The sequence below is a fragment of the Somniosus microcephalus genome, chromosome 4 (assembly GCF_052327205.1).
Source record: "Somniosus microcephalus isolate GS21.2 chromosome 4, FLI_Smic_1.0, whole genome shotgun sequence".
Lineage (NCBI taxonomy): Eukaryota > Metazoa > Chordata > Chondrichthyes > Squaliformes > Somniosidae > Somniosus > Somniosus microcephalus.
Genome location: NC_140990.1, coordinates 11,930,886 through 11,955,946, shown reverse-complemented (window position 1 = coordinate 11,955,946; position 25,061 = coordinate 11,930,886). Strand labels below are relative to the sequence as shown.

Here is a 25,061-nt window from a genome sequence, read left to right as displayed (position 1 = left end):
TGCCTGGACCTGTTTATGGCCACTTTCACCAGGCCCAGGAGCAGTCCTATGAGGAGGTCCTCCGCCCTGCCCGCTCCCCTCCGCACCGGGTGACCAAAGATCAGGAGCATAGGACTGAAGTGCAGCCAAAAATCGAGGAGCAGCCCCTTCAAATAGTGAAAGAGGGGCTGCAACCTCTCACATTTGGTATAAACGTGGAACACGGACTCCTCCAGGCCGCAGAAAAGGCAGGCGGCCTGGGAGTCCATGAACCAACTTGAAATCTTATTGCACGGGACTGCTCCATGCAACACCCTCCAGGCCAAGTCCCCAATAGATAAAGGGAAGACTCCCGCATAGAGAGCCCTCCATTGGGGACCTCCAGTTCTGCAAGATGGCATGCCAAGGCGTGTACGGACGGCAGACGAAGATGACAAAGTGGAGAGTGTGCAGGAGCAGCCCGTACAGGAAACCCCTTCGTGCAGAACTAAAAGGCATGGAGGGCATTTCCCCGAGACGGCTCAAGTTGTGAGGCGTCGGTTCCCGAGAGGGGTTTCAGAGCCACGTGCTGATAAGGAATTCCATCCGAAAGGGGGTCAGTTTGGGCGGGATCGCCCCACGTGCTTGAGCCTGCTCGATACACTTAGTGGAGTCGGGGCCCAGTGCTGCTTTCAGCATCTCGATGGCTTTGGCTGTGAGCCGGACATTGGCCCAAGACAGGCGCTGCACCAGCTCCTCTGGCGCCATCCAGCCCGCTCCTCCGCCATCGAGCAGGTCCCCGACTCTCGTCACCTTGCCAGGCACAGCTCTGCCAGCCATCCGATCCAGCGGTCCTGGAGGTGCAGATTCCTGAGCAGCGGCTTCCGAAGGACGACCACCACTCCTGACGGGGGAGAACTCCACCTGGAGGCAACGCTGTTCCAGACCCACAGCATTTCCTGGTAGAAGACAGGCAGCTCCTGCAGGTAGGCACGCGTACAGACCAATTCCACAAACAGGAGCTGCGTGTCGCAGTTGAGGCCATGCAGCTGGCAGAAGAAATACGTCGCCAGCGCACACCATCTGGGAGGATTCTCGACGTACAGGTATCTCTGCAGGGTCCGAAGATGGAAAGTCGCAGCCTGGGTGCGAAGGCACACCAGCGCCTGACCGCCCTCCCTAAGTGGCAGATTCAGAATCGCGGCAGAGACCCAGTGCTTCCCTTTGTCCCAGAAGAAGTCGATGAGCTTCTTCTGCATCTTGGCGACAAACGCAGGGGGCGGGATCAAAGTGACCAACCGGTACCACAACATGGCGGCCACCAGCTGGTTTATGACCAGCGCTCGACCCCTGTAGGACAACACTTGGAGCAGTCCTGTCTAGCGTCCTAGGCGAGCAGTGACTTTGGCCTACAGCTATTGCCAGATTGCCAGCCAGGTGTCCATGGCGGGGCTAAGGTAGACTCCCAAGTAGAGGAGGTGCATGGTGCTCCAGGGGAAGGGCCTGAACTCCTCCAGCAGGGAGTCCACCCGCCACTGACCCACCTGGAGCCCGGAGCATTTCTCCCAGTTGATCCTGGAGGAGGGTGCATCTGAGTAAAGCTGCTGGCATTGTCACATCCTCCGCAAGTCGACGGGGTCCGTGACCATGAGGAACACGTCATCGGCGTAAGCCGAGAGGAGGAACTCCACGCCCAGCCCTTGAAGAGCCAGTCCCATCAACATCTTCCGCAAGAGGCACAGGAAAGGCTCCACGCAGACGGCGTATAACTGACCGGACATGGGGCATCCCTGACGCACCCCCTCCCGAAGCGAAGGGGCGCCATCAAGGACCCGTTAACTTTAATCAAACACTCCGCAGCGGCATACTACCACCGTGCTAAATGGGACAGATTTCGAACAGATCTGGCAACTCAAAACTGGGCATCCATGAGGCGCTGTGGGCCATCAGCAGCAGCAGAATTGTATTCAACCACAATCTGTAACCTCATGGTCCAGCATATCCCTCACTCTACCATTACCATCAAGCCGGGAGATCAACCCTGGTTTAACGAAGAGTGCAGGAGAGCATGCCGGGAACAGCACCAGGCATACCGAAAAATGAGGTGTCAACCTGGTGAGGCTACAACACAGGATTACTTGCATGCCAAACAATGGAAGCAACATGCGATAGACAGAGCTAAGCAATCTCACAACCATCGGATCAAATCAAAGCTCTGCAGTCCTGCCACATCCAGTCGTGAGTGGTGGTGGACAATTAAACAGTTAACAGGAGGAGGAGGCTCCAAAAATATCCCCATCCTCAATGATGGTGGAGCCCAGCACGTGAGTGCAAAAGACAAGGCTGAAGCATTTGCAACTATCTTCAGCCAGAAGTGCCGAGTGGATGATCCATCTCGGCCTCCTCCTGAGGTCCCCAGCATCACAGATGCCAGTCTTCAGCCATTCAATTCACTCCACGTGATGTCAAGAAACAGCTGAAGACACTGGATACTGCAAAGGCTATGGGCCCTGACAACATTCTGGCAATAGTACTGAAGACTTGTGCTCCAGAACTAGCTGCGCCCCTAGCCAAGCTGTTCCAGTACAGCTACAACACTGGCATCTACCCAGCAATGTGGAAAATTGCCCAAGTATGTCCTGTCTACAAAAAGCAGGACAAATCCGACCCGGCCAATTACCGTCCCATCAGTCTACTCTCAATCATCAGCAAAGTGATGGAAGGTGTCATCGACAGTGCCATCAAGCAGCACTTACTCAGCAATAACCTGCTAACTGATGCCCAGTTTGGGTTCCGCCAGGGCCACTCAGCTCCTGACCTCATTACAGCCTTGGTCCAAACATGGACAAAAGAGCTGAACTCAAGAGGTGAGGTGAGAGTGAATGCCCTTGATATCAAGGCAGCATTTGATCAAGTGTGGCATCAAGGAGCCCTAGCAAAACTGAAGTCAATGGGAATCAAGGGGAAAACTCTCCATTGGTTGGAATCATACCTAGCACAAAGGAAGTTGGCTGTGGTTGCTGGAGGTCATTCATCTCAATCACATGACATCACTGCAGGAGTTCCTCAGGGCAGTGTCCTAGGCCCAACCATCTTCAGCTGTTTCATCAATGACCTTCCCTCCATCATAAGGTCAGAAGTGGGGATGTTCGCTGATGATTGCACACTGTTCAGCACCATTCGAGACTCGTCAGATACTGACGCAGTCTATGTCCATATGCAGCAAGACCTGGACAACATTCAGACTTGGGCTGACAAGTGGCAAGTAACATTCGCACCACACAAGTGCCAGGCAATGACCATCTCCAACAAGCGAGACTCTAACCATCTCCCCTTGACATTCAATGGCATTACCATCGCTGAATCCCCCACTATCAACATCCTGGGGGTTACCATTGATCAGAAACTGAACTGGACCAGCCATATAAATACTGTGGCTACAAGAGCAGGCCAGAGGCTGGGAATTCTGCGGCAAGTGTCTCACCTCCTGACTCCCCAAAGCCTTTCCACCATCTACAAGGCACAAGTCAGGAGTGTGATGGAATACTCTCCACTTGCCTGGATGAGTGCAGCTCCAACAACACTCAAGAAACCCAACACCATTCAAGATAAAGCAGCCCGCTTGATTGGCACTCCATCCACCACCTTCAACATTCACTCCCTCCACCACCGGCGCACTGTGGCTGCAGTGTTTACCATCTACAAGATGCACTGCAGCAACTCGCCAAAGCTCCTTCAACAGCACCTTCCAAACCCGCGACCTCTACCACTTAGAAGGACAAGGGCAGCAGACGCATGGGAACATCACCACTTACAAGTTCCCCTCCAAGCCACACACCATTCTGACTTGGACCTGTATCGCCGTTCCTTCACTGTCGCTGGGCCAAAATCCTGGAACTCCCTTCCTAACAGCATTGTGGGTGTACCTACACCATATGGACTGCAGCGGTTCAAGAAGGTGGCTCACCACCATCTTCTTAAGGGCAATTAGGGATGGGCACTAAATGCAGGCCTAGCCAGCGACGCCCACATCCCATCAATGAATAATAAAAAAAAAGTCTAATGTCAGTGGTGGGTGAACGACTAGAGATCATTGTCAAGGACAAAATTAATTCTCACTTGGAGAAGCATGGGTTAATAAGGGACAGCCAGTATGGATTTGTTAAAGGTAAATCGTGTCTGACTAACCTGATTGAGTTCTTTGATGAAGTAACAGAGGGTTGATGAAGGTATTGCAGTAGATGTTATATATATGGACTTTCAAAAGGCATTTGATAAAGTAGCACATAAGAGACTTTTTCGGAGAATAGAAGCACATGGTATTAAAGGGCTGATGGTAATTTGTGTATATAATTGGCTGAGGGATAGGAGACAGTGAGCAGTGCTGAGGGATGTTTTTCTGACTGGAGGGAAGTGTGCAGTGGGTTCCCCCAGGGGTCAGAATTAGGACCATTGCTTTTCTTGTTATATATAAATGTCCTGGACTTGGGTATAGGTGTACAATTTCAAAGTTTATGGATGATACAAAACTTGGCAACATAGTAAATAGTGAGCATAGTAGTAGCAGACTTCAGAAGGACAGAGACAGACTGTGAAATGAGCAGACACAAGGCAGATAAAATTAAATGAGGATAAGTGTGAAGTGATGCACTTTGGGAGAAACAACAGGGAGAGGCCATATAATCTAAATGGGACTATTTTGAGGGGGTGCAAGAGCAGAGGGACCTGGGGGTCCATATTCACAAATCTTTGAAATTGCCACGGCAAGTTGGTGAGGCGGTTCAGAAAGTGTATGGGCTACTTGGCTTTGTAAATAGTGCCATTGAATACAAAAACAAGGAAGTTACACTAAGCCTTTACAAATCACTAATGAGGAACATAGGACAGGAGGAGGCCATTCAGCCCCTCGAGACTGTTCTGCCATTCAATGAGATCATGGCTGATCTGCGATCTAACTCCATACACCTGCCTTTGGCCCATATCCCTTAATACCTTTGGGTAACAAAAACCTATCAATCTCAGATTTAAAATTAACAATTGATCTAACATCAATTGCCATTTGCGCAAGAGAGTTCCAAACTTCTACCACCCTTTGTGTGTAGAAGTGTCTCCTAATTTCACTACTGAAAGGTCTGGCTCTAATTTTAGACTATGCCCCCTAATCCTAGATTGCCCAACCAGCAGAAATAGTTTCTCTCTATCTACCCTATCCGTTCCCCTTAATATCCTGAAAACTTCGATCAGATCACACCTTAACATTCTAAATTCTAGGGACTACCACTCTAATTTGTATAATCTCTCTTCGTAACTTAACCCTTGGCGTCCATGTATCATTCTGGTAAACCTACGCTGCACTCCCTCCAAGGCAAATATATCCTTCCTAGGCTGTGATGCCCAGAACTGCTCACTGTACTCCAGGTGTGGTCTAACCAGGGTTTTGTACAGCTGCATGGTTTTGGCCTCAGCTGGAATATTGTGTACAGTTCTGGGCACCACACTTTAGGAAGGATGTCAAGGCCTTGGACAGAGGAGGTTGACCAGGATGGTAGCATAGATGAGGGACTTCAGTTATGTGGAGAAATTGGAGAAGCTGGGATTGATCTGCTTAGAGCAGAGAAGGTTAAGAGGAGACCTAATAGAGGTGTTCAAAATGATGAGTGGTTTTGATCGAGCAAGTAGGAACAAACTGTTTCCTCTGGCAAGTGGGTTGGTAACCAAAGGTCACAGATTTAAAATAGTTGCTAAAAGAACTAGAGGGAAATGAGGAGAATTGTTTTCACACAGAGGGTTGTTAAGATCTGGAACACACCATCTGAAAGCATGCTGGAATCAGGTTCCACAGGAACTTTCAAACGGTAATTGGACATGTAGTTGAAGAGGACTAATTAGCAGAATTCTGGGGATAAAGCTGGGGTTTTGGGACTAAATTGGACAGCTCTTTCAAAGAGCCAGCACAGACATGATGGGTCGAATCACCTCCTTCTGTGCTGTTTGATTCTATGATCTGTGTGAAGACGCTGGTGTCTCTTAAGGCTCTACAAGCTTTTAAAGCTCTTCCCACAGTCAGAACATTTCACGGATCTCTTGTCAGTGTGAACAAGCTGGTGTGCCAGCAGGTTGGAGGGCCAAGTGAATCCCTTCCTACACACAGTGCAGGTGAACGGTCTCTCCCCAGTGTGAAATCGTTGGTGTCCATTCAGCTCCTGGGAGCGTTTAAAGCTTTTCCCACAGTCAGAACATTTAAAGGGTCTCTCGTCAGTGTGAACTCGCTGATGTGCCAGCAGGTTGGAGGACCGAGCGAATCCCTTCCCACAGACAGAGAAGGTGAACGGTCTCTCACCAGTGTGAGCTCGCTGATGTCACTTCAGCTCCCCAGAGCTTTTAAAGCTCATCCCACATTGGGAACATTTAAATGGTCTCTTATCAGTGTGAGCAAGCTGGTGTCTCAGCAGGGTGGATGAACCAGTGAATCCCTTCCCACACACGGAGCAGGTGAATGGCCGCTCCCCAGTGTGAACTCTCTGGTGTTTCTGGAGCTTGGATGACTCTGCAAATCCCTTCCCACACACGGAGCAGGAGAACGGTTTCTCCCCAGTGTGAACTCGCTGGTGTGTATGGAGGCTGGATGACTGAGTGAATCCCTTCCCACATTCAATACACGTGAATGGCCTCTCCCCAGTGTGAACTCACTGGTGTATCTGGAGTTTGGATAACTCTGCGAATCCCTTCCCACACACGGTGCAGGTGAACGGCCTCTTCCCCGGTGTGACTGCTTCGATGAGATTCCAGATGGGATGGGCAATCGAATCCCTTCCCACAGTCCCCTCATTTCCACCGTTTTTCCGTGTTGCTGGTGTCCTTGCATTTCTCCAGGTTGGACGATCAGTTGAAGCCTCGTCCACACACAGAACACGTGTACAGTTTCTCCTCGCTGTCAATGGTGTGATGTTTTTTCAGGCTGTGAAACTGGTTAAACCTCTTTCCACAGTCAGTGCACTGGAGCACTCTCACTCGGGTGTGTGTTTTCCAGTCACACGGATGTTTGAAATCTTTTCCCACAGACAGAACAGACAAACATTTGTCCTTCCATATTCAAAGGTCAATGATATTCAGGTCCTGATGAATGGAGTGACTCTGTCAGGTCTTGATGTGATGTTTGGTTTGAGTTTCCCATCTGTAAATCCTCCCATTCTCACACCCTGTAAAAGGAGTTTACAAAAGCCATCACTGTAAGTACAGGATAGAAATTCAGAACAGACAATTCTAGTTTCTATTGATCATTCTTTCCTCTCTTGTTTCCCCAAAGCTGTAAATCGCCATCCCACACACTCTCCCTCCTCCCTGTGCTGAAATCCAAACCCATTGCACCATCTCCAACATTTCTTTCCTCCACTCCCAGTTTTCCCCCTCCCTCTACTCTGATTGGGTTCAGTTCTACACCCGCTGTGTGCAGAGTGAGAATAAAATTAATGAGTCAATGATTGTCTCTCCTGGTCACGGGGACCCCGAAGCCCCGCCCACTCTTTGTTCCTGTACCAAGATGGCCGCGCATGCGCCGTGCTGCAGTTGGAACCGGTCGGTCTTTCCTCCACCAAGATGGCGGCGCGTAACCCGGGCCTGCCCCCGAGAAAAAGCCTCACAGCTGCCGTCCGATGGAACATAGACCGGGCCGCTGGATCTCATTCAGGCCTGAGGCCGTTCTCCAACTTTATAAACCCTGCGGCGTGGCCTACCCGCGGTTTATTAAAATCCCGACCCTGCTCCTGCCGACCAGCTGCTCCGCCCGGCGACCGCGCAGGGCTTTCTCTGTAAAGTCGGTGAGGGACATGTGACTCGGGCCCACGGCCTGATTGACGGGAGCTTCTGACCAATAGGGAGCGAGCGGGGCGGGGCTGGAGGAGCGAGCCGGCGGTTGATCCTCCAACCGATCGGGGAGCCTGAGGGGCGGGACTTGCACTGGCTGATTGTCTGATCCACAGGGCAGTGAGTTCTCCAGTACCTTGTTCAGAGCCCGGGGCCAGGGGAGGCTGTGGGCCTTTATTCCCCTCATTGGACACAAGGCTGTTTGGCTCACAACACACGGGCTCAGATTGCAATACAGACTTTTTAAATTTATGAATAAAAGCAGATAAACCTCGTGCTTCTGTGGCACAAACTTTTTAATATTCGGGAGTAAAAGTACAAGTTTTTTTCCCTCTGGGTAATTTAATAGTTTCAGGAAACAACAACAACCACTTGTATTTATAAAGCGCCTTTAATGTAGTAAAACGTCCCAAGGCTGTTCACAGGATCATTATAAAACAAAATTTGACACCGAGCCACATAAGAAGACAGTAGGGCAGATGACCAAAAGCTTGGTAAAAGAAGTAGGTTTTAAGGAGCATCTTAAAGAAGGAGAGAGAGGTAGAGAGATGGAGAGGTTTAGGGAAGGAATTCCAGAGCTTAGGGTCCAGGCAGCTGAAGGCACGGCTGCCAATGGTGGAGCAATTAAAATCGGGGATGCTCAAGAGGCCGGAAATAGAGGAGCGCAGATAACTCGGAGGGTGTGGGGCTGAAAGAAATAGGGAGGGGTGAGGCCATGGAGGGATTCACTCCACACGGCCTGACCTTGGTCATCTTGTCGAACTTACATACTGTTTATGGATAACAAGCCGGTTACAGAACAGAAAACCGAGAGTAAGGGTTGGGAGTAGCTACTCAGACTGGCAAAAGGTGGGAAGTGGTGTTCCACAGGGATTGGTGGTGGGACCACTGTGGTTCCTAAATGATTTGGACTCGGGAATCAGAAGTACAATTAATACTGAGGAAGACAAAACGCAAGAAGACATTAATAAATTGCAGAATGGGTGTGTAATTGGCAAATGAATTTCACTATAGATCAGTGTGAGGTGGTGTGTTAATGAATTTCACTGTAGATCAGTGTGAGGTGGTGTGTTAATGAATGTCACTATAGATCAGTGTGAGGTGGTGTGTTAATGAATGTCACTATAGATCAGTGTGAGGTGGTGTGCTAATGAATTTCACTATAGATCAGTGTGAGGTGGTGTGTTAATGAATTTCACTATAGATCAGTGTGAGGTGGTGTGTTAATTAATGTCACTAGATCAGTGTGAGGGGATGTGTTAATTAATTTCACTGTAGATCAGTGTGAGGGGGTGTGTTAATGAATTTCACTATAGATCAGTGTGAGGTAGTGTGTTAATGAATTTCACTGTAGATCAGTGTGAGGTGGTGTGTTAATGAATTTCACTATAGATCAGTGTGAGGTGGTGTGTTAATGAATTTCACTGTAGATCAGTGTGAGGTGGAGTGTTAATGAATTTCACTAGATCAGTGTGAGGTGGTGTGTTAATGAATTTCACTATAGATCAGTGTGAGGTGGTGTGTTAATGAATGTCACTATAGGTCAGTGTGAGGTGGTGTGTTAATGAATTTCACTATAGATCAGTGTGAGGTGGTGTGTTAATGAATTTCACTATAGATCAGTGTGAAGGGGAGTGTTAATGAATGTCACTATAGATCAGTGTGAGGTGGTGTGTTAATGAATGTCACTGTATATCAGTGTGAGGTGGTGTGTTAATGAATTTCACTGTAGATCAGTGTGAGGTGGTGTGTTAATGAATTTCACTAGATCAGTGTGAGGTGGTGTGCTAATGAATGTCACTATAGATCAGTGTGAGGCGGTGTGTTAATGAATTTCACTATAGATCAGTGTGAGGTGGTGTTAATTAATGTCACTAGATCAGTGTGAGGGGATGTGTTAATTAATTTCACTGTAGATCAGTGTGAGGTGGTGTGTTAATGAATTTCACTATAGATCAGTGTGAGGTGGTGTGTTATTGAATTTCACTAGATCAGTGTGAGGTGGTGTGTTAATGAATTTCACTAGATCAGTGTGAGGTGGTGTGTTAATGAATTTCACTATAGATCAGTGTGAGGTGGTGTGTTAATGAATGTCACTATAGGTCAGTGTGAGGTGGTGTGTTAATGAATTTCACTATAGATCAGTGTGAGGTGGTGTGTTAATGAATTTCACTATAGATCAGTGTGAAGGGGAGTGTTAATGAATGTCACTATAGATCAGTGTGAGGTGGTGTGTTAATGAATGTCACTGTATATCAGTGTGAGGTGGTGTGTTAATGAATTTCACTGTAGATCAGTGTGAGGTGGTGTGTTAATGAATTTCACTGTAGATCAGTGTGAGGTGGTGTGTTAATGAATTTTGCTATAGATCAGTGTGAGGTGGCGTGTTAATGAATGTCACTATAGATCAGTGTGAGGTGGTGTGTTAATGAATTTCACAATAGATCAGTGTGAGGTGGTGTTAATTAATTTCACTGTAGATCATTGTGAGGTGGTGTGTTAATGAATGTCACTGTAGATCGGTGTGAGGTGGTGTGTCAATGAATGTCACTGTAGATCAGTGTGAGGGGGTGTGTTAATGAATTTCAGTATAGATCAGTGTGAGGCGGTGTGTTAATGAATTTCACTACAGATAATTGTGAGGAGGTGTGTTAATGAATTTCACTATAGGTCAGAGTGATGTGGTGTGTTAATGAATGTCACTGTAGATCAGTGTGAGGGTGTGTGTTAATGAATTTCAGTATAGATCAGTGTGTGGAGGTGTGTTAATCAATTTCACTATAGGTCAGTGTGAGGTGGTGTTTTAATGAATTTCACTGTAGATCAGTGTGAGGTGGTGTGTTAATGAATTTCACTGTAGATCAGTGTGAGGGGTGTGTTAATGAATTTCAGTATAGATCAGTGTGAGGAGGTGAGTTAATGAATTTCACTATAGATCAGTGTGAGGTGGTGTGTTAATGAATTTCACTATAGGTCAATGTGAGGTGGTGTGTTTTGGTGGGAAGAATAAGGAGGCCACTCACTACTTGGACAAGGGGGTGAAATTTGGTTGCTTTGTGCCACCCGTGATATTCAGCGGGAGGTAAGCGGCGGAGGTAGTCGGTAGCTCCCCGTGGCACTGCACTGCCAGCAATGACATCATCACCACGTGCACCACCCCGGCTGCAACCTTGGGTTGTGACCCCTGACCTATCACCGGATAATATGTCCGACAGGGTCAGGGGTCGTTCCTGCAGCCGCGGCGGCATCACTTAAAGGGCAGGTGTCGGGCGGCAACTTTTTATTTTGGCCTTGTGCCAGCACCTGCCCCCTTCCCCTTTCTTCGGGGTGTCGGCCGCGATCGCTCAGCCCGGCGCTCCTCTTGATCCGACACCCCGCTCCCCGGTGGTCCAGCAGGGCCCTGGTGTGTGCAGTGCTAGGCCCCTCCCCTTTAATCAGGGAGGGAGGTTTGCTATGACGCGGTGCTATGTGCCGACGGGCGTGGCGCTGTTGCATGAAGTGCTGGGAAATTCACTGGTAGCGCTCCAAGAGGGAGGGGAGCGCTTCCAGTAGCAACCCGCCTCCTGCCTGGGGCGCTACCACTGAATTTAATGCGCAGGGGCGCTAACTTTTTCAGGGGGCTAAAATTAGCCCCGGCGACATTAGCGACCCAAAGGGGGCGCCACCGAATTTCCCCCTAAGAGTCAAAATGGGCTGGAGGAGCAGAGGGATCCAGGGATACAGATACACAAATCACTAAAAGTAGCAACACAGGTTAATAAGGCCATTAAAAAAAAAGCACTGGGGTACATTCCTAAAGGACCCTTCTGTTCCGTGCCTAGGAGCGCTGAACCATGGCAGAGAGCGGCTGGGACACGTTTCTCACATGCCTCGAGATTAACCCGCACGGCAACTTTGCTATCAGTGAAGAGAGGCAAGAAAGACCAAAGTGCCGTTTGCCCCTTTCAGTGTGGCCCTGAAGGACTGTGTCCAGGCTGGAGTTCTGTTCCCGCCGTACGATCCTCCCTCAGATTGTCCTTTCTGAGCTCCAGCCAGGTGAGGATAAACACTCAGGTGAAAAAGACAAAAATTTACAACAATGTGTTTAAAACAAAGCTGATTTATTTGACATCTATCCAGAATATTAAACTCCAGCCCAGTTATTGGGGTTATTAACAGCAGCAGAAACAAACCCCAACTGTCAGAATGAACATGGTTCAGTCCTGGATGTGATTAACAGCAGCAATAACAACAGAATCCAACCCCTGCAGTCACTTGTGAACTCGCTGGTGTCTCAGCAGGTTGGATGACCGATTGAATCCCTCCCCACACACGGAGCAGGTGAACGGCCTCTCCCCAGTGTGAACTCGCTGGTGCCTCAGCAGGGTGGATGATTGAGTGAATCTCTTCCCACACTCAGGGCAGGTGAACGGTCTCTCCCCAGTGTGAGTGCGCTGGTGTATAGTGAGCTGAGATGATCGCCTGAACCCAGTCCCGCAGTGCGAGCACCTGAACGGCCTCTCGTCAGTGTGAACTCGCTGGTGTCTCAGCAGGTCGGATGACTGAGTGAATCCCTTCCCACACACGGAGCAGGTGAATGGCGTCTCCCCAGCGTGAGTGCGCTGGTGTACAGTGAGCTGAGATGATCGCCTGAACCCAGTCCCGCAGTGAGAGCACCTGAACGGTCTCTCCCCAGTGTGAACACGTTGATGGTACGTCAGATCCCAGGAACTTTTATAGCACTTCCCACAGTCCGAGCATTTAAATGGTCTCTCCTCAGTGTGAACTCGCTGGTGATTCAGCAGGTTGGATGACTCAGTGAATCCCTTCCCACACATGGAGCAGGTGAACGGTCTCTCCCCAGTGTGAACTCGCTGGTGTCTCAGCAGGGTGGATGAATCAGTGAATCCCTTCCCACACTCGGAGCAGGTGAACGGCCTCTCCCCGGTGTGAATGCGCTTGTGTCTCGATAGGCCAGAGGGTTGGTTGAAGCCTCGTCCACACACAGAACACGTGTACGGTTTCTCCCCGCTGTGAACGGTGCTTTTTGCTTCCATGTTCAGAGGCCGGTGATATTCAGATCCGATGAGTCGAGTGACTCTATCAGATCTTGACGTGATGTTTGGTTTGAGTTTCCTGTCTGCAAATCCTCCCCTTCTAATACCCTGTAAAATTAATTTAAAACAGGGAGCGTGAGAGAGAACCCACAAGAAAACAAAGGCAGGTTGTGAAATTGAGCTCAATGAATCTGGTCATTTGTGGGGCCGGCACTAGAAAAAAGTGACCATGTAAGTTGCCGAATTGTCATAAAAACCCAACTGGTTCACTGATGTCCTTCAGGGAAGGGAATCCGCCACCTGGTCTGGGCCTACACACGACTCTGACCTCTATGGGAGGAGAGAGAGAGGTGGGAGTGGGAGGGGGAGGGGGCAAAGGAGAGGAACTTTATACATCTGCAACTCGACCAGAACTTTGATAGAACATCCCAAACCCGCAACCTCCACCACCTAGAAGGACAAGGGCAGAAGGTGCATGGGAGCACCATCATCTCCAAGTTCCCCTCCAAGTCACACACCATCCTGATTCAGATATATTCATCGTTGCTGGGTCAAAATCCTGGAACTCCTTACCTAACAACATTGTGGGAGTACCTTCACCACACGGACTGCAGGAGTTCAAGAAGGCGACTCACCACTCCCTTCTCAATGGGCAACTGGGGATTGGCCATATATGGTGCTCTTGCTAGCGACACCCACATCCCAAGAATGAATTAAAACAAATCTGAATATGTAAACTGGATTAAAAGCCTCTACAAAATTCTTGTTCCTAAAACAATACTCTTTTATATTGTATGGACAGTGTCTGTTTAACAACCTAATCTCCCCCAGAATCCACCTCCCTTGACAGTCTGACATTGGAAATTGTTGGGTCCTCCTGGGCTCAGAAGTACTGGGGGTTAAACCCAGCAGCTTCTCTGCCATCTCCACTCTAGCTCAAATTGAAACATAGAAATATAGAAACATAGAAGATAGGAGCAGGAGTAGGCCATTTGGCCCCTCAAGCCTGCTCCGCCATTCAATGCGATCATGGCTGATCATCCAAGTTCAGTAACTGGTACCTGCTTTCTCCCCATATCCTGTGATCCCTTTAGCCTTAAGAAATATATCCAACTCCTTCTTGAATATATTTAATGTATTGGCCTCTACTGCCTTCTGTGGTAGAGAATTCCACAGGTTCACCACTCTCTGGGTGAAGAAATTCCTCCTAATTTCTGTCCTAAATGGCCTACCCTTTATCCTTGGACTGTGACCCCTGATTCTGGACTCCCCGACCATCGGGAACATCCTTCCTGCATCTAGTCTGTCCAGTCCTGTCAGAATTTTATAAGTTTCAATGAGATCCCCTCTCATTCTTCTAAACTCCAGCGAGTACAAGCCCAATCATCCCAATGTCTCCTCATACGTCATTCCTGCTATCCCAGGTATCAGCCTGGTGAATCTTCGCTGAACTCCTTCCATGGCAAGAACATCCTTCCTCAGATAAGGCGACCAAAACTGCACACAATACTCAAGATGTGGTCTCAGCAAGGCCCTGTACAACTGCAGCAAGACATCCTTGTTCCTGTACTCAAACCCTCTCGCTATGAAGGCCAACATACCATTTGCCTTCTTAACCGCCAACTGCACCTGCATGCTTACCTTCAGCGACTGGTGCACAAGGACACCCAGGTTTCGTTGCACTTCCCCTTCTCCCAATCTATTGCCATTCAGATAATAATCTGCCTTCCTGTTTTGGCCACCAAAGTGGATAACCTCACATTTATCCACGTTATATTGCATCTGCCATGCTTCTGCCCAATCACCCAACCTGTCCAAATCATCCTGTAGTTTCTCGGCATCCTCCTCACAGCACACACGCCCACCCAGCTTTGTGTCATCTGCAAATTTGGAGATATTACATCTAGTTCCCTTGTCTAGATCATTAATATATATTGTGAATAGCTGGGGTCCAAGGACCGATCCCTGCGGTGCCCCACTAGTCACTGCCTGCCACTCGGAAAAAGACCCGTTTATTCCAACTCTTTGCTTTCTGTCTGCCAACCAGTTCTCTATCCAAGTCAATACCTTGCCCCCAATCCCATGTGCCTTAACTTTACATGCTAATCTCTTATGCGGGACCTTATCGAAAGCCTTCTGAAAGTCCAAATACACAACATCCACTGGTTCTCCCTTACCTATTTTACTAGTTACATCCTCAACAATGAAGCAACAAAAAGACCTCCACAGGCGGCCAGGGACCTACCTTCCGTCAGCCTACAATAAAACTCTTCCTGACAGCCGCTGACTAATGGCAACCGCAGCACCCACAATCCCCCGTGCCCCAGAAACCGCTCTATCCAACGCGCTGATTTCCCCACTGAGAGTGCGCATGCTCCCCGGGGCCGCGAGCCATTCTGGGAGCCTGGCTCCTGTCCTTTTCCTGATTCGGACTCGGTGGAACCGGCTGAAGAAACTGGGAAGTGGCGGCTCGGATGGGGGAGGCACTGCACCCTGGGTTTCCTGGTGCCGGGGCTCTGTCCGCACGTCTGCCGGGCCCGGCTGCTCTGATTCTGATTGAGTTTTTTGATGAGGTAACCGAGAGGGTTGATGAGGGCAATACGGTTAATGTGGTGTACATTTATTTCCAAAAGGCGTTCGACAAGTGCCACATAGTAGGCTTGCCAGCAAAGTTGAAGCCCATGGAATAAAAGGGACAGTGGCAACATGGATACAAAATTGGCAAAGTGACAGAAAACAGAGAGTAGTGGTGAATGGTTGTTTTTCGGACTGGAGGAAGGTATACAGTGGTGTTCCCCAGGGATCGGTACTAGGACCACTGCTTTACTTGATATATATTAATGACTTAGACTTGGGTGTACAGGGCACAATTTCAAAATTTGCAGATGACAGAAAACTTGGAAGTAAAGTGAACAGTGAGGAGGAGAGTGATAGATTTCAAGAATACATAGACAGGCTGGTGGAATGGGCGGACACGTGGGAGATGAAATTTAATGCAGAAAAGTGCAAAGTGATACATTTTGGTAGGAAGAACCAAGTGAGGCAATATAAACTAAAGGGTACAATTCTAAAGTGGGTGCATGAACAGAGAGACCTGGGGGTATGTGTGCACAAATCGTTGAAGGCGGCAGGGCAGGTTGAGAAAGCGGTTAAAAAAGCATACGGAATCCTGGGCTTTATAAATAGAGGCATAGAGTCCAAAAGCAAGGAAGTTATGATGAACCTTTATAAAACACTGGTTCGGTCTCATCTGGAATATTGTGTTCAATTCTGGGCACTGCCCTTTAGGGAGGATGTGAAGGCCTTACAGATGGTGCAGAAAAGATTTACAAGAATGGTTCCAGGGATAAGGGATGAGGGACTTCAGTTATGTGGATAGACTCGAGAAGCTGGGGTGGTTCTCCTTACAGCAGAGAAGGTAGAGAGGAGATTTGATAGAGGTGTTCAAAATCATGATGGGTCTGGACAGAGTGGAAACTGTTCCCATTGGTGGAAGGGTTGAGAACCAGAGGACACAGATTTAAGGTGATTGGCAGAAGAACCAAAGGCAACATGAGGAAAAACATTTTTATGCAGCGAGTGGTTAGGATCTGGAATGCACTGCCTGAAAGGGTGGTGGAGGCAGATTCAATCACGGCTTTCAAAAGGGAATTGGATAAGTACCTGAATGAAAAAGAATTGCAGGGTTACGGGGAAAGGGCGGAGAGTGGGACTAGCTGAAGTGATCTTGCAGAGAGCCGGCACGGGCTCGACGGGCTGAATGGCCTCCTTCTGTGCTGTAACCATTTTATGATTCTATAAAATATTAGAAAGTTTGATCCACAGAAGCACGAGGTTTAACTGCTTTTATTGATGAATTTAAAAAGTCTCTATTAAAACCTGAGCCAGTGTGTTGAGAGCCAAAGAGCCTTGTGTCCAATGAGGGGAATAAAGGCCCACAGCCTCCCCTGGCCCCGGGCCCTGAACAAAGGACTGGAGAAACTCGCTGCCCTGCAGATCAGACAATCAGCCGGCGCAAGTCCTGCCCCTCGGGCTCCCCGATTGGTTGGAGGACCCGCCGCCAGCTCGCTCCTCCAGCCCCGCCCCGCTCACTCCCTATTGGTCGGAAGCTCCCGCCAATCAGGTCCAACTGACGCTGCTCGGTCCGGGGCCTCACGGTCTCTCAGGTTTTTCTATTTCTCTTTATGCTTTGTGCATTGAGTGCTGCTGGAGTTTTGGTAAGTGGGAGAAAAATCATTTAAGTGTATTTTGTGAATTTTAGTGTGTTAAGAACTCAATTATTTGAAGTAAGTTTAATTTTTTAAGAGTATATTAAACTATTGGGCAGTTTAAACCAGAAGTAGAATCTGGGTATAAAAGGGGAGGGGATAGTGCTGTGCACGGAGTGCTTTGTGCATTGAGTGCTGCTGGAGTTTTGGTAAGTGGGAGGTGAGGGTGTGTTTTTTGCTCTGTTTTCCCCCCCACTCCCAGGCTTAGACAGCACTGCGGAGGCGGAGCAGCGAGACGAGTCAACCAAACAGGCCCCACAGACAGTATTCAAGGAGGAGGTTGGTGATCATCTGGTTGGTTGGTTTTCTTCCTTCTCTTCTCTTTTATACCTTTAAGTTGGTAAGTCCTATTGAATAGTGGTGTGATATTATCATCTATATCCGGGCAGGGTCTTCATAACTAATAATAAGAAATTTAATTAATTATATAGAATGGAGCAGGTGATGTGTTACTGTTGCGAGATGTGGGAGACAGTGGACCCCATTGAGGCTCACGGTGATTACATCTGCGACAAGTGTTTGCTGCTAGAGGAACTCAAGTTCCATGTTATGGAGCTTGAGACCGAGCTTCAGACACTGCGACACATCAGGGAGGGGGAGAAGTTCCTGGACTCTATGTTTCAGGAGATGGTCACACCTATGAAGTTAATTACTGCAGATGTAGTCCGTGGTCAGGGACAGGACGGTGTGACTACGAGTGAGGAAGGTACAGGGATCCAGGATGTAGTGTTGAAGGAGATGCAGCCCTTGCTCTTGTCCAGCAGGATCGAGGTTCTTACTCCCTGTGAGGGCGGGAGCGGGGACTGCAGGGAGGATGAGCAACCTGGCCACAGCACCGTGGTACAGGGGGCCATTCAAGTGGAGGGAGTAAAAAGAAATGTTGTAGTGGTAGGGGATAGTATCATTAGGGGGATAGATAGGGTTCTCTGCAGTCAAGAGCGGGTGTCCCGAAGGCTGTGTTGCCTGCCCGGTGGCAGGGTTAAGGACATCTCTTCTGGGCTGGAAAGAAACTTGGAGTGGGAGGGGGAGGATCCAGTTGTCGTGGTCCATGTTGGTACAAACGACGTAGATAGGACAAGGAAGACGGTTCTGTTAAAGGAGTATGAGCAGCTAGGGGTCAAATTAAAAAACAGAACCTCAAGGGTAATAATCTCTGGGTTATTACCTGAGCCATGAGCAAATTTGGCTAGGATAAATAAAATTAAAGAGTTAAATGCGTGGCTCAAAGACTGGTGTGGGAGAAATGGGTTTTGCTTCTTGGGACACTGGCACCAGTACTGGGACAGGAAGGAGCTGTTCCGTTGGGACGGACTCCACTTGGCCATTGCTGGGACTCGAGAGTCCTGGCGAATCATATAACTAGGGCTGTAGAGAGGGCTTTAAAGTAATTAGTGGGGGGGAGGTTTCTAGAGAGCAAATAATAGAAATTGCAACAGAGAAGGTCATAGACTTAGGTAGCAGTGGGGGAATTAAAAAACAGAACGTGTCAGGAAGGGACAGAAGGTATGGAGTAAAAAGTAAAGTACTAAAAAGGGAAAAAACAGGAACTAAGTGTTACAAAACATATTTGAAAGTTCTTTATCTGAATGCACGTAGCACTCGTAACAAAATGAATGAGTTAACGGCACAAATAACGACATATGGGTATGATCTTGTGGCCATTACAGAAACATGGCTGCAGGGTGACCATGACTGGGAATTAAACATACCAGGTTATTTAACAATCAGGAAGGACAGGCAGGAAGGGAGAGGAGGTGGGGTGGCTATGTTAATAAAGGAAGGAATCACTATAATACAGAGAAATGATATTGGGTCAAAGGAGCAGGATAGTGAAACAGTTTGGGTGGCGATAAGGAATAACAAGGGGAAAAAAACACTAGTGGGTGTAGTCTATAGGCCTCCGAACAGTTGCAACTCTGTTGGACGGAGTATTAATCAGGAAATAGTTGAGGCATGTAATAAGGGAACAGCTATAATTATGGGGGATTTTAATTATCATATTAACTGGACAAATCAAATTGGGCAGAGCAGCCTTGAGGATGAGTTCATTGAGTGTATTACGGATGGGTTTCTTGAGCAGTATGTAACTGAACCGACCAGGGGGCAAGCAACCTTAGATTTGGTCCTGTGTAATGAGACAGGATTAATTAAAAATGTCCTAGTAAAGGATCCCCTCGGAATGAGTGACCATAACATGGTTGAGTTCCATATTCAATTAGAGGGTGAGAAGGTTGGATCTCAAACAAGCGTGCTGAGCTTGAATAAAGGAGACTATGAAGGTATGAGAGCGGAATTGATTAGAGTGGACTGGGAAAATAGATTAAAGGGTAAGACGGTACATGATCAGTGGTGTACATTTAAGGAGTTATTTTACAACTTCCAAAAAATATATATTCCACTGAGGAAAAAAGGGTGTAAAAGAAAAGATAGCCATCCGTGGCTAAGTAAAGTAATTAAGGATAGTATCCGACTAAAAACAAGGGCATATAAGGTAGCCAAATCTAGTGGGAGAATGGAAGATTGGGAAGTCTTTAAAAGACAGCAAAAAATAACTAAAAGATTGATTAACAAAGGGAAGATAGATTATGAAAGTAAATTAGCAAAAAATATAAAAACAGACAGCAAAAGTTTCTATAGTTATATAAAAAGAAAAAGGGTGGCTAAAGTAAATGTTGGTCCCTTAGAGGATGAGACCGGGAAATTAATGGTGGGAAACATGGAGGTGGCAAAAACACTGAACAATTATTTTGTATCAGTCTTTACAGTAGAGAACACTAAGAATATCCCAACACTGGACAAACAGGGGGCTCTAGGGGGGGGGAGGAACTAAATACGATTAAAATCACTAAGGAAGTGGTACTTCGTAAAATAATGGGACTCAAGGCGGATAAATCCCCTGGACCTGATAGCTTGCATCCTAGGGTCTTGAGGGAAGTGGCGGTAGGGATTGTGGATGCATTGGTAATAATTTTCCAGAACTCACTGGACTCAGCAAAGGTCCCAGCAGATTGGAAAACTGCTAATGTAACACCCTTATTTAAAAAGGGTAGTAGGCAGAAGGCTGGAAACTATAGATCTGTTTGCCTAACATCTGTGGTTGGTAAAATGTTAGAGTCCATTATTAAGGAGACAGTAACGGGACATTTGGATAAACATAATTTAATAGGACAAACTCAGCATGGTTTCATGAAGGGGAAGTCATGTTTGACAAATTTGCTTCAGTTTTTTGAGGAAGTAACATACAGGGTGGATAAAGGGGAACCAGTGGACGTAGTGTATTCAGACTTCCAAAAGGCATTTGACAAGGTGCAACACAAAAGATTATTGCTCAAGATAAAAAATCACGGGATTGGGGGTAATATTCTGGCATGGGTGGAGGATTGGCTCTCTAACAGAAAGCAGAGAGTTGGGATAAATGGTTCATTCTCAGATTGGCAACCAGTAACTAGTGGTGTTCCGCAGGGATCAGTGCTGGGTCCCCAACTCTTTACAATCTATATTAACGATTTGGAGGAGGGGACCGAGTGTAACATATCAAAGTTTGCAGATGATACAAAGATGGGACGGAAAGTAGTGAGTGAGGAGGACATAAAAAACCTGCAAAGGGACATAGACAGGCTAAGTAAGTGGGCAGAGATTTGGCAGATGGAATACAATACTGGAAAGTGTGAGGTTATGCACTTTGGCAGGAAAAATCATAGAGCAAGTTATTATCTTAATGGCAAGAAACTGGAAAGTACTGTAGTACAAAGGGATCTGGGGGTCCTGGTGCACGAAACTCAAAAAGTTAGTATGCAGGTGCAGCAAGTGGTCAAGAAGGCCAATGGCATGTTGGCTTTTATTGCTAGGGGGATGGAATATAAAAACAGGGAGGTATTGCTGCAGTTGTACAAGGTATTGGTGAGACCGCACCTGGAATACTGCATACAGTTTTGGTGTCCATACTTAAGAAAAGACATACTTGCTCTCGAGTCAGTACAAAGAAGGTTCACTCGGTTAATCCCGGGGATGAGGGGGTGGTCATATGAGGAGAGGTTGAGTAGATTGGGACTCTACTCATTGGAGTTCAGAAGAATGAGAGGCAATCTTATTGAAACATATAAGATTGTGAAGGGGCTTGATCGGGTGGATGCGGTGAGGATGTTCCCAATGATGGGTGAAACTAGAACTAGGGGGCATAATCTTAAAATAAGGGGCTGCTCTTTCAAAACTGAGATGAGGAGAAACCTCTTCACTCAGAGGGTGGTAGGTTTGTGGAATTTGCTGCCCCAGAAAGCTGTGGAAGCTACATCATTAAATAAATTTAAAACAGAAATAGATAGTTTCCTAGAAGTAAAGGGAATTAAGGGTTACGGGGAGTGGGCAGGAAATTGGACATGAGTCTAGGTTCAGAATGGTCATGGCCCTGTGGGTAGCAGAGTGGGCCCAGGGGCCATGTCGCCTGGTTCTGCTCCTACTGTGTTCTAATTCTGTGTTAGATTTCAGGAGATGGTTTTATTCCTGTTCCTGGCTGGGGTGGAGATCGCCTTTACAGAAGGTAAGTACTGTAGAAAATATAGGGACAGAGTGATCTCCTGGAAGAATTTCGATCGCCTAGATGGGTCGGAGAGGAATTTCCCAGATTTTTTTCTCCCAAATTGGCCATTGGGTCTTTATCTGGTTTTTCGCCTCTCCCGGGAGATCACATGGGTTCGGGTGGATGCAGAGTGATAGAAGATTTGAGGTTAGGATCAGATCAGCCATGATCTTATTGAATGGTGGAGCAGGCTCAAGGGGCCGATTGGCCTACTCCTGCTCCTATTTCTTATGTTCTTATGTTCTTATTCTCTCCCGATCCACCCCTCCCCCCCCACCCCGCGCGATTCTTCACCCAATCGGAGCAGAGAAAACTCACTTTGCGTCACCAATCGCGACTCTGGACCCGACACCAAGGCCTTTCCCCGGAATGCCCCGCGCCGACTCCGTCCGGCAAGATCCGAGTGCGCAGGCGCAGCTCCGAGTGGGGGAGGGCGGTTGGTCTCCTCTGGGCATGCACGGTTGTTGCCCTTGGTGACCGGGAGGGGTCGCTGTGCCGCATTCGACCCAAACCGCCACTCCCTGTGCACATGCGCAGACTATCGTCTGTCAATCAACCATCAGCCAGAAGAGGTCGCTGGTGAGACCAGTGAAGAAAGAAATACTTAGACATAGGCATAGACATAGAAGATAGGAGCAGGAGTAGGCCATTTGGCCCTTCGAGCCTGCTCCGCCATTCAATGAGATCATGGCTGGTCATCCAAATTCAGTACCCGGTCCCTGCCTTCTCCCCATATCCCTTGATCCCTTTAGCCTTAAGAAATATATCCAACTCTTTCTTGAAAATATTTAATGAACTGGCCTCCACCGCCCTCTGTGGCAGAGAATTCCACAGGTTCACCACTCTCTGGGTGAAGAAATTCCTCCTCATTTCAGTCCTAAATGGCTTACCCCTTATCCTTAGACTATGACCCCTGGTTCTGGACTCCCCGGCCATCCAAAAGATCCTTCCTGCATCTAGTCTGTCCAGGCCTGACAGAATTTTATAGGTTTTGATGAGATCCCCTCTCAATCTTCTAAACTCCAGTGAGTATAAGCCCAATCGACACAATCTCTCCTCATACGTCATTCCTGCCATCCCAGGTATCAGCCTGGTGAATCTTCGCTGCACTCCTTCCATGGCAAGAACGTCCTTCCTCAGGTAAGGCGACCAAAACTGCACACAATACTCAAGGTGCAGTCTCACCAAGGCCCTGTACAACTGCAGCAACACATCCTTGTTCCTGTACTCGAACCCTCTTGCTACGAAGGCCAACATATCATTTGCCTTCTTAACCGCCTGCTGCACCTGCATGCTTACCTTCAGTGACTGGTGCACAAGAACACCCAGGTCTCTTTGCACTTCCCCTTCTCCCAATCTATTGCCATTCAAATAATAATCTGCCTTCCTGTTTTTGCCACCAAAGTGGATAACCTCACATTTATCCACATTATAGTGCATTTGCCATGTTTCTGCCCAATCACCCAACCTGTCCAAATCATACTGGAGTTTCACGACATCCTCCTCACAGCTTACCCTCCCACCCAGCTTTGTGTCGTCTGCAAATTTGGAGTTATTACATCCAATTCCCTCGTCCAGATCATTAATATATATTGTGAACAGCTGGGGTCCTAGGACCGATCCTTGCGGTACCCCACTAGTCACTGCCTGCCACTCGGAAAACGACCCGTTTATTCCAACTCTTTGCTTTCTGTCCGCCAACCAGTTCTCTATCCAAGTCAATACCTTGCTCCCAATCCCATGTGCCTTAATTTTGCACGCTAATCTCTTATGTGGGACCTTATCGAATGCCTTCTGAAAGTCGAAATACACCACATCCACTGGTTCTCCCTTATCTATTTTACCAGTTACATCCTCAAAGAATTCCAGTCGATTAGTCAAGCGTGATTTACCTTTTGTAAATCCATGTTGACTTTGTCCGATCCAGTCACTGCTTTCTAAGTGCTCTGCTGTTACATCTTTTTTAATAGACTCTAGCATTTTCCCCACTACCGATGTCAGGCTTACCAGTCTATAATTCCCCGCTTTTTCTCTGCCACCTTTTTTGAATAGTGTGGTAACATTAGCTACCCTCCAATCCATGGGTACTGTTCCAGAGTCTATCAAGTTCTGGAAGATGACCAGCAATGCATCTACTATTTCTAGGGCCACTTCCTTAAGTACCCTGGGATGTAGATTATCAGGCCCTGGGGATTTATCGGCCTTCAGTCCCATCAATTTTCCTAACACCATTTCCCTACAGATATTGATTTCTTTCAGTTCCACGCTTTCATCAGGCCCTATGTTCCCCGGCATCTCTGGGAAGTTATTTGTGTCCTCCTTTGTGAAGACAGAACCAAAGTATGAATTTAGTTGGTCTGCCATTTCTTTGTTTCCCATTATAAATTCCCCTGATTCTGACTGCAAGGGACCTACGCTTGACTTCACCAATCTTTTTCTCTTCACATATCTATAAAAGCTTTTACAGTCAGTTTTTATGTTCCCTGAAAGCTTACTCTCATATTCTATTTTCCCATTCTTAATTAATCCCTTTGTCCTCCTTTGTTGAATCCTAAACTGCTCCCAATCCTCAGGATTATTGCTTTTTCTGGCCAATTTAGATGTCCTCTCCTTGGATCTTATGCTATCCCTAATTTCCCTTGTTAGCCACGGTTGAGTCACCTTTTTTGTTTTATTTTTATGCCAAACTGGGATGAACAAATTCTGTAGCTCATCCATTCGGTCTTTGAATGTTTGCCATTGCCTATCCACCGTCAACCCTTTGAGTGCCATTCCCCAATCAATCCTACCCAACTCGCTCCTCAGACCATCGTAGTTTCCTTTATTTAAATTGAGGACCCTAGTCTCTGAGTCAACTACTTCATTCTCCATCTTAATGAAGAATTCGATCATATTATGATCGCTCCGACCCAAGGGGCCTCGTACAACAAGATTGCTAATTAATCCTTTCTCGTTACATAATACCCAGTCTAAGATGGCCTGATTTCTATAGCACCTTTCACCACCACCGGACGACCCAAAGTGCTTTACAGCCAATGAAGTACTTTTGAAGTGTAGTCACTGTTGTAATGTAGGAAATGTGGCAGTCAAATAGCACACAGCAAGCTCCCACAAACAGCAATGTGATAATGACCAGATAATCTATCTTTTTGTTAACTCTGTTTCTCTCTCTACGGATGTTGCCTGGCATGCTGAGTGTTTCCAGCATTTCCTGTTGTTATTTCAGATTTCCAGCATCCGCAGTATTTTGCTATTATCCTTTTGTTACATTGATTGAGAGATAAACATTGGCTAGGACACCGGGGATATTTCCCCTGCTCTTTCCCACATTACAAGTGAATACACCTCAAAAGTACTTAA

The 25,061-nt window shown here is 47.4% G+C and overlaps 1 protein-coding gene and 1 pseudogene across 2 annotated transcripts in view; both read right to left on the bottom strand.

Annotated features, from left to right (window-relative positions):
* LOC147118294 (proteasome activator complex subunit 1-like) overlaps positions 1 to 25,061 on the bottom strand; it is a 1,298,587-nt gene that overhangs the window by 840,567 nt on the left and 432,959 nt on the right. The window lies entirely within an intron of this gene.
* LOC147118302 (uncharacterized) overlaps positions 1 to 25,061 on the bottom strand; it is a 174,760-nt pseudogene that overhangs the window by 33,126 nt on the left and 116,573 nt on the right. The window contains exons 6-7 of the transcript XR_015077898.1: positions 12,504 to 12,758; positions 6,393 to 6,647 (exon numbers count right to left, since the gene is read on the bottom strand). The product of XR_015077898.1 is annotated as an uncharacterized LOC147118302 (transcript). The remainder of the gene's footprint in view (positions 1 to 6,392; positions 6,648 to 12,503; positions 12,759 to 25,061) is intronic.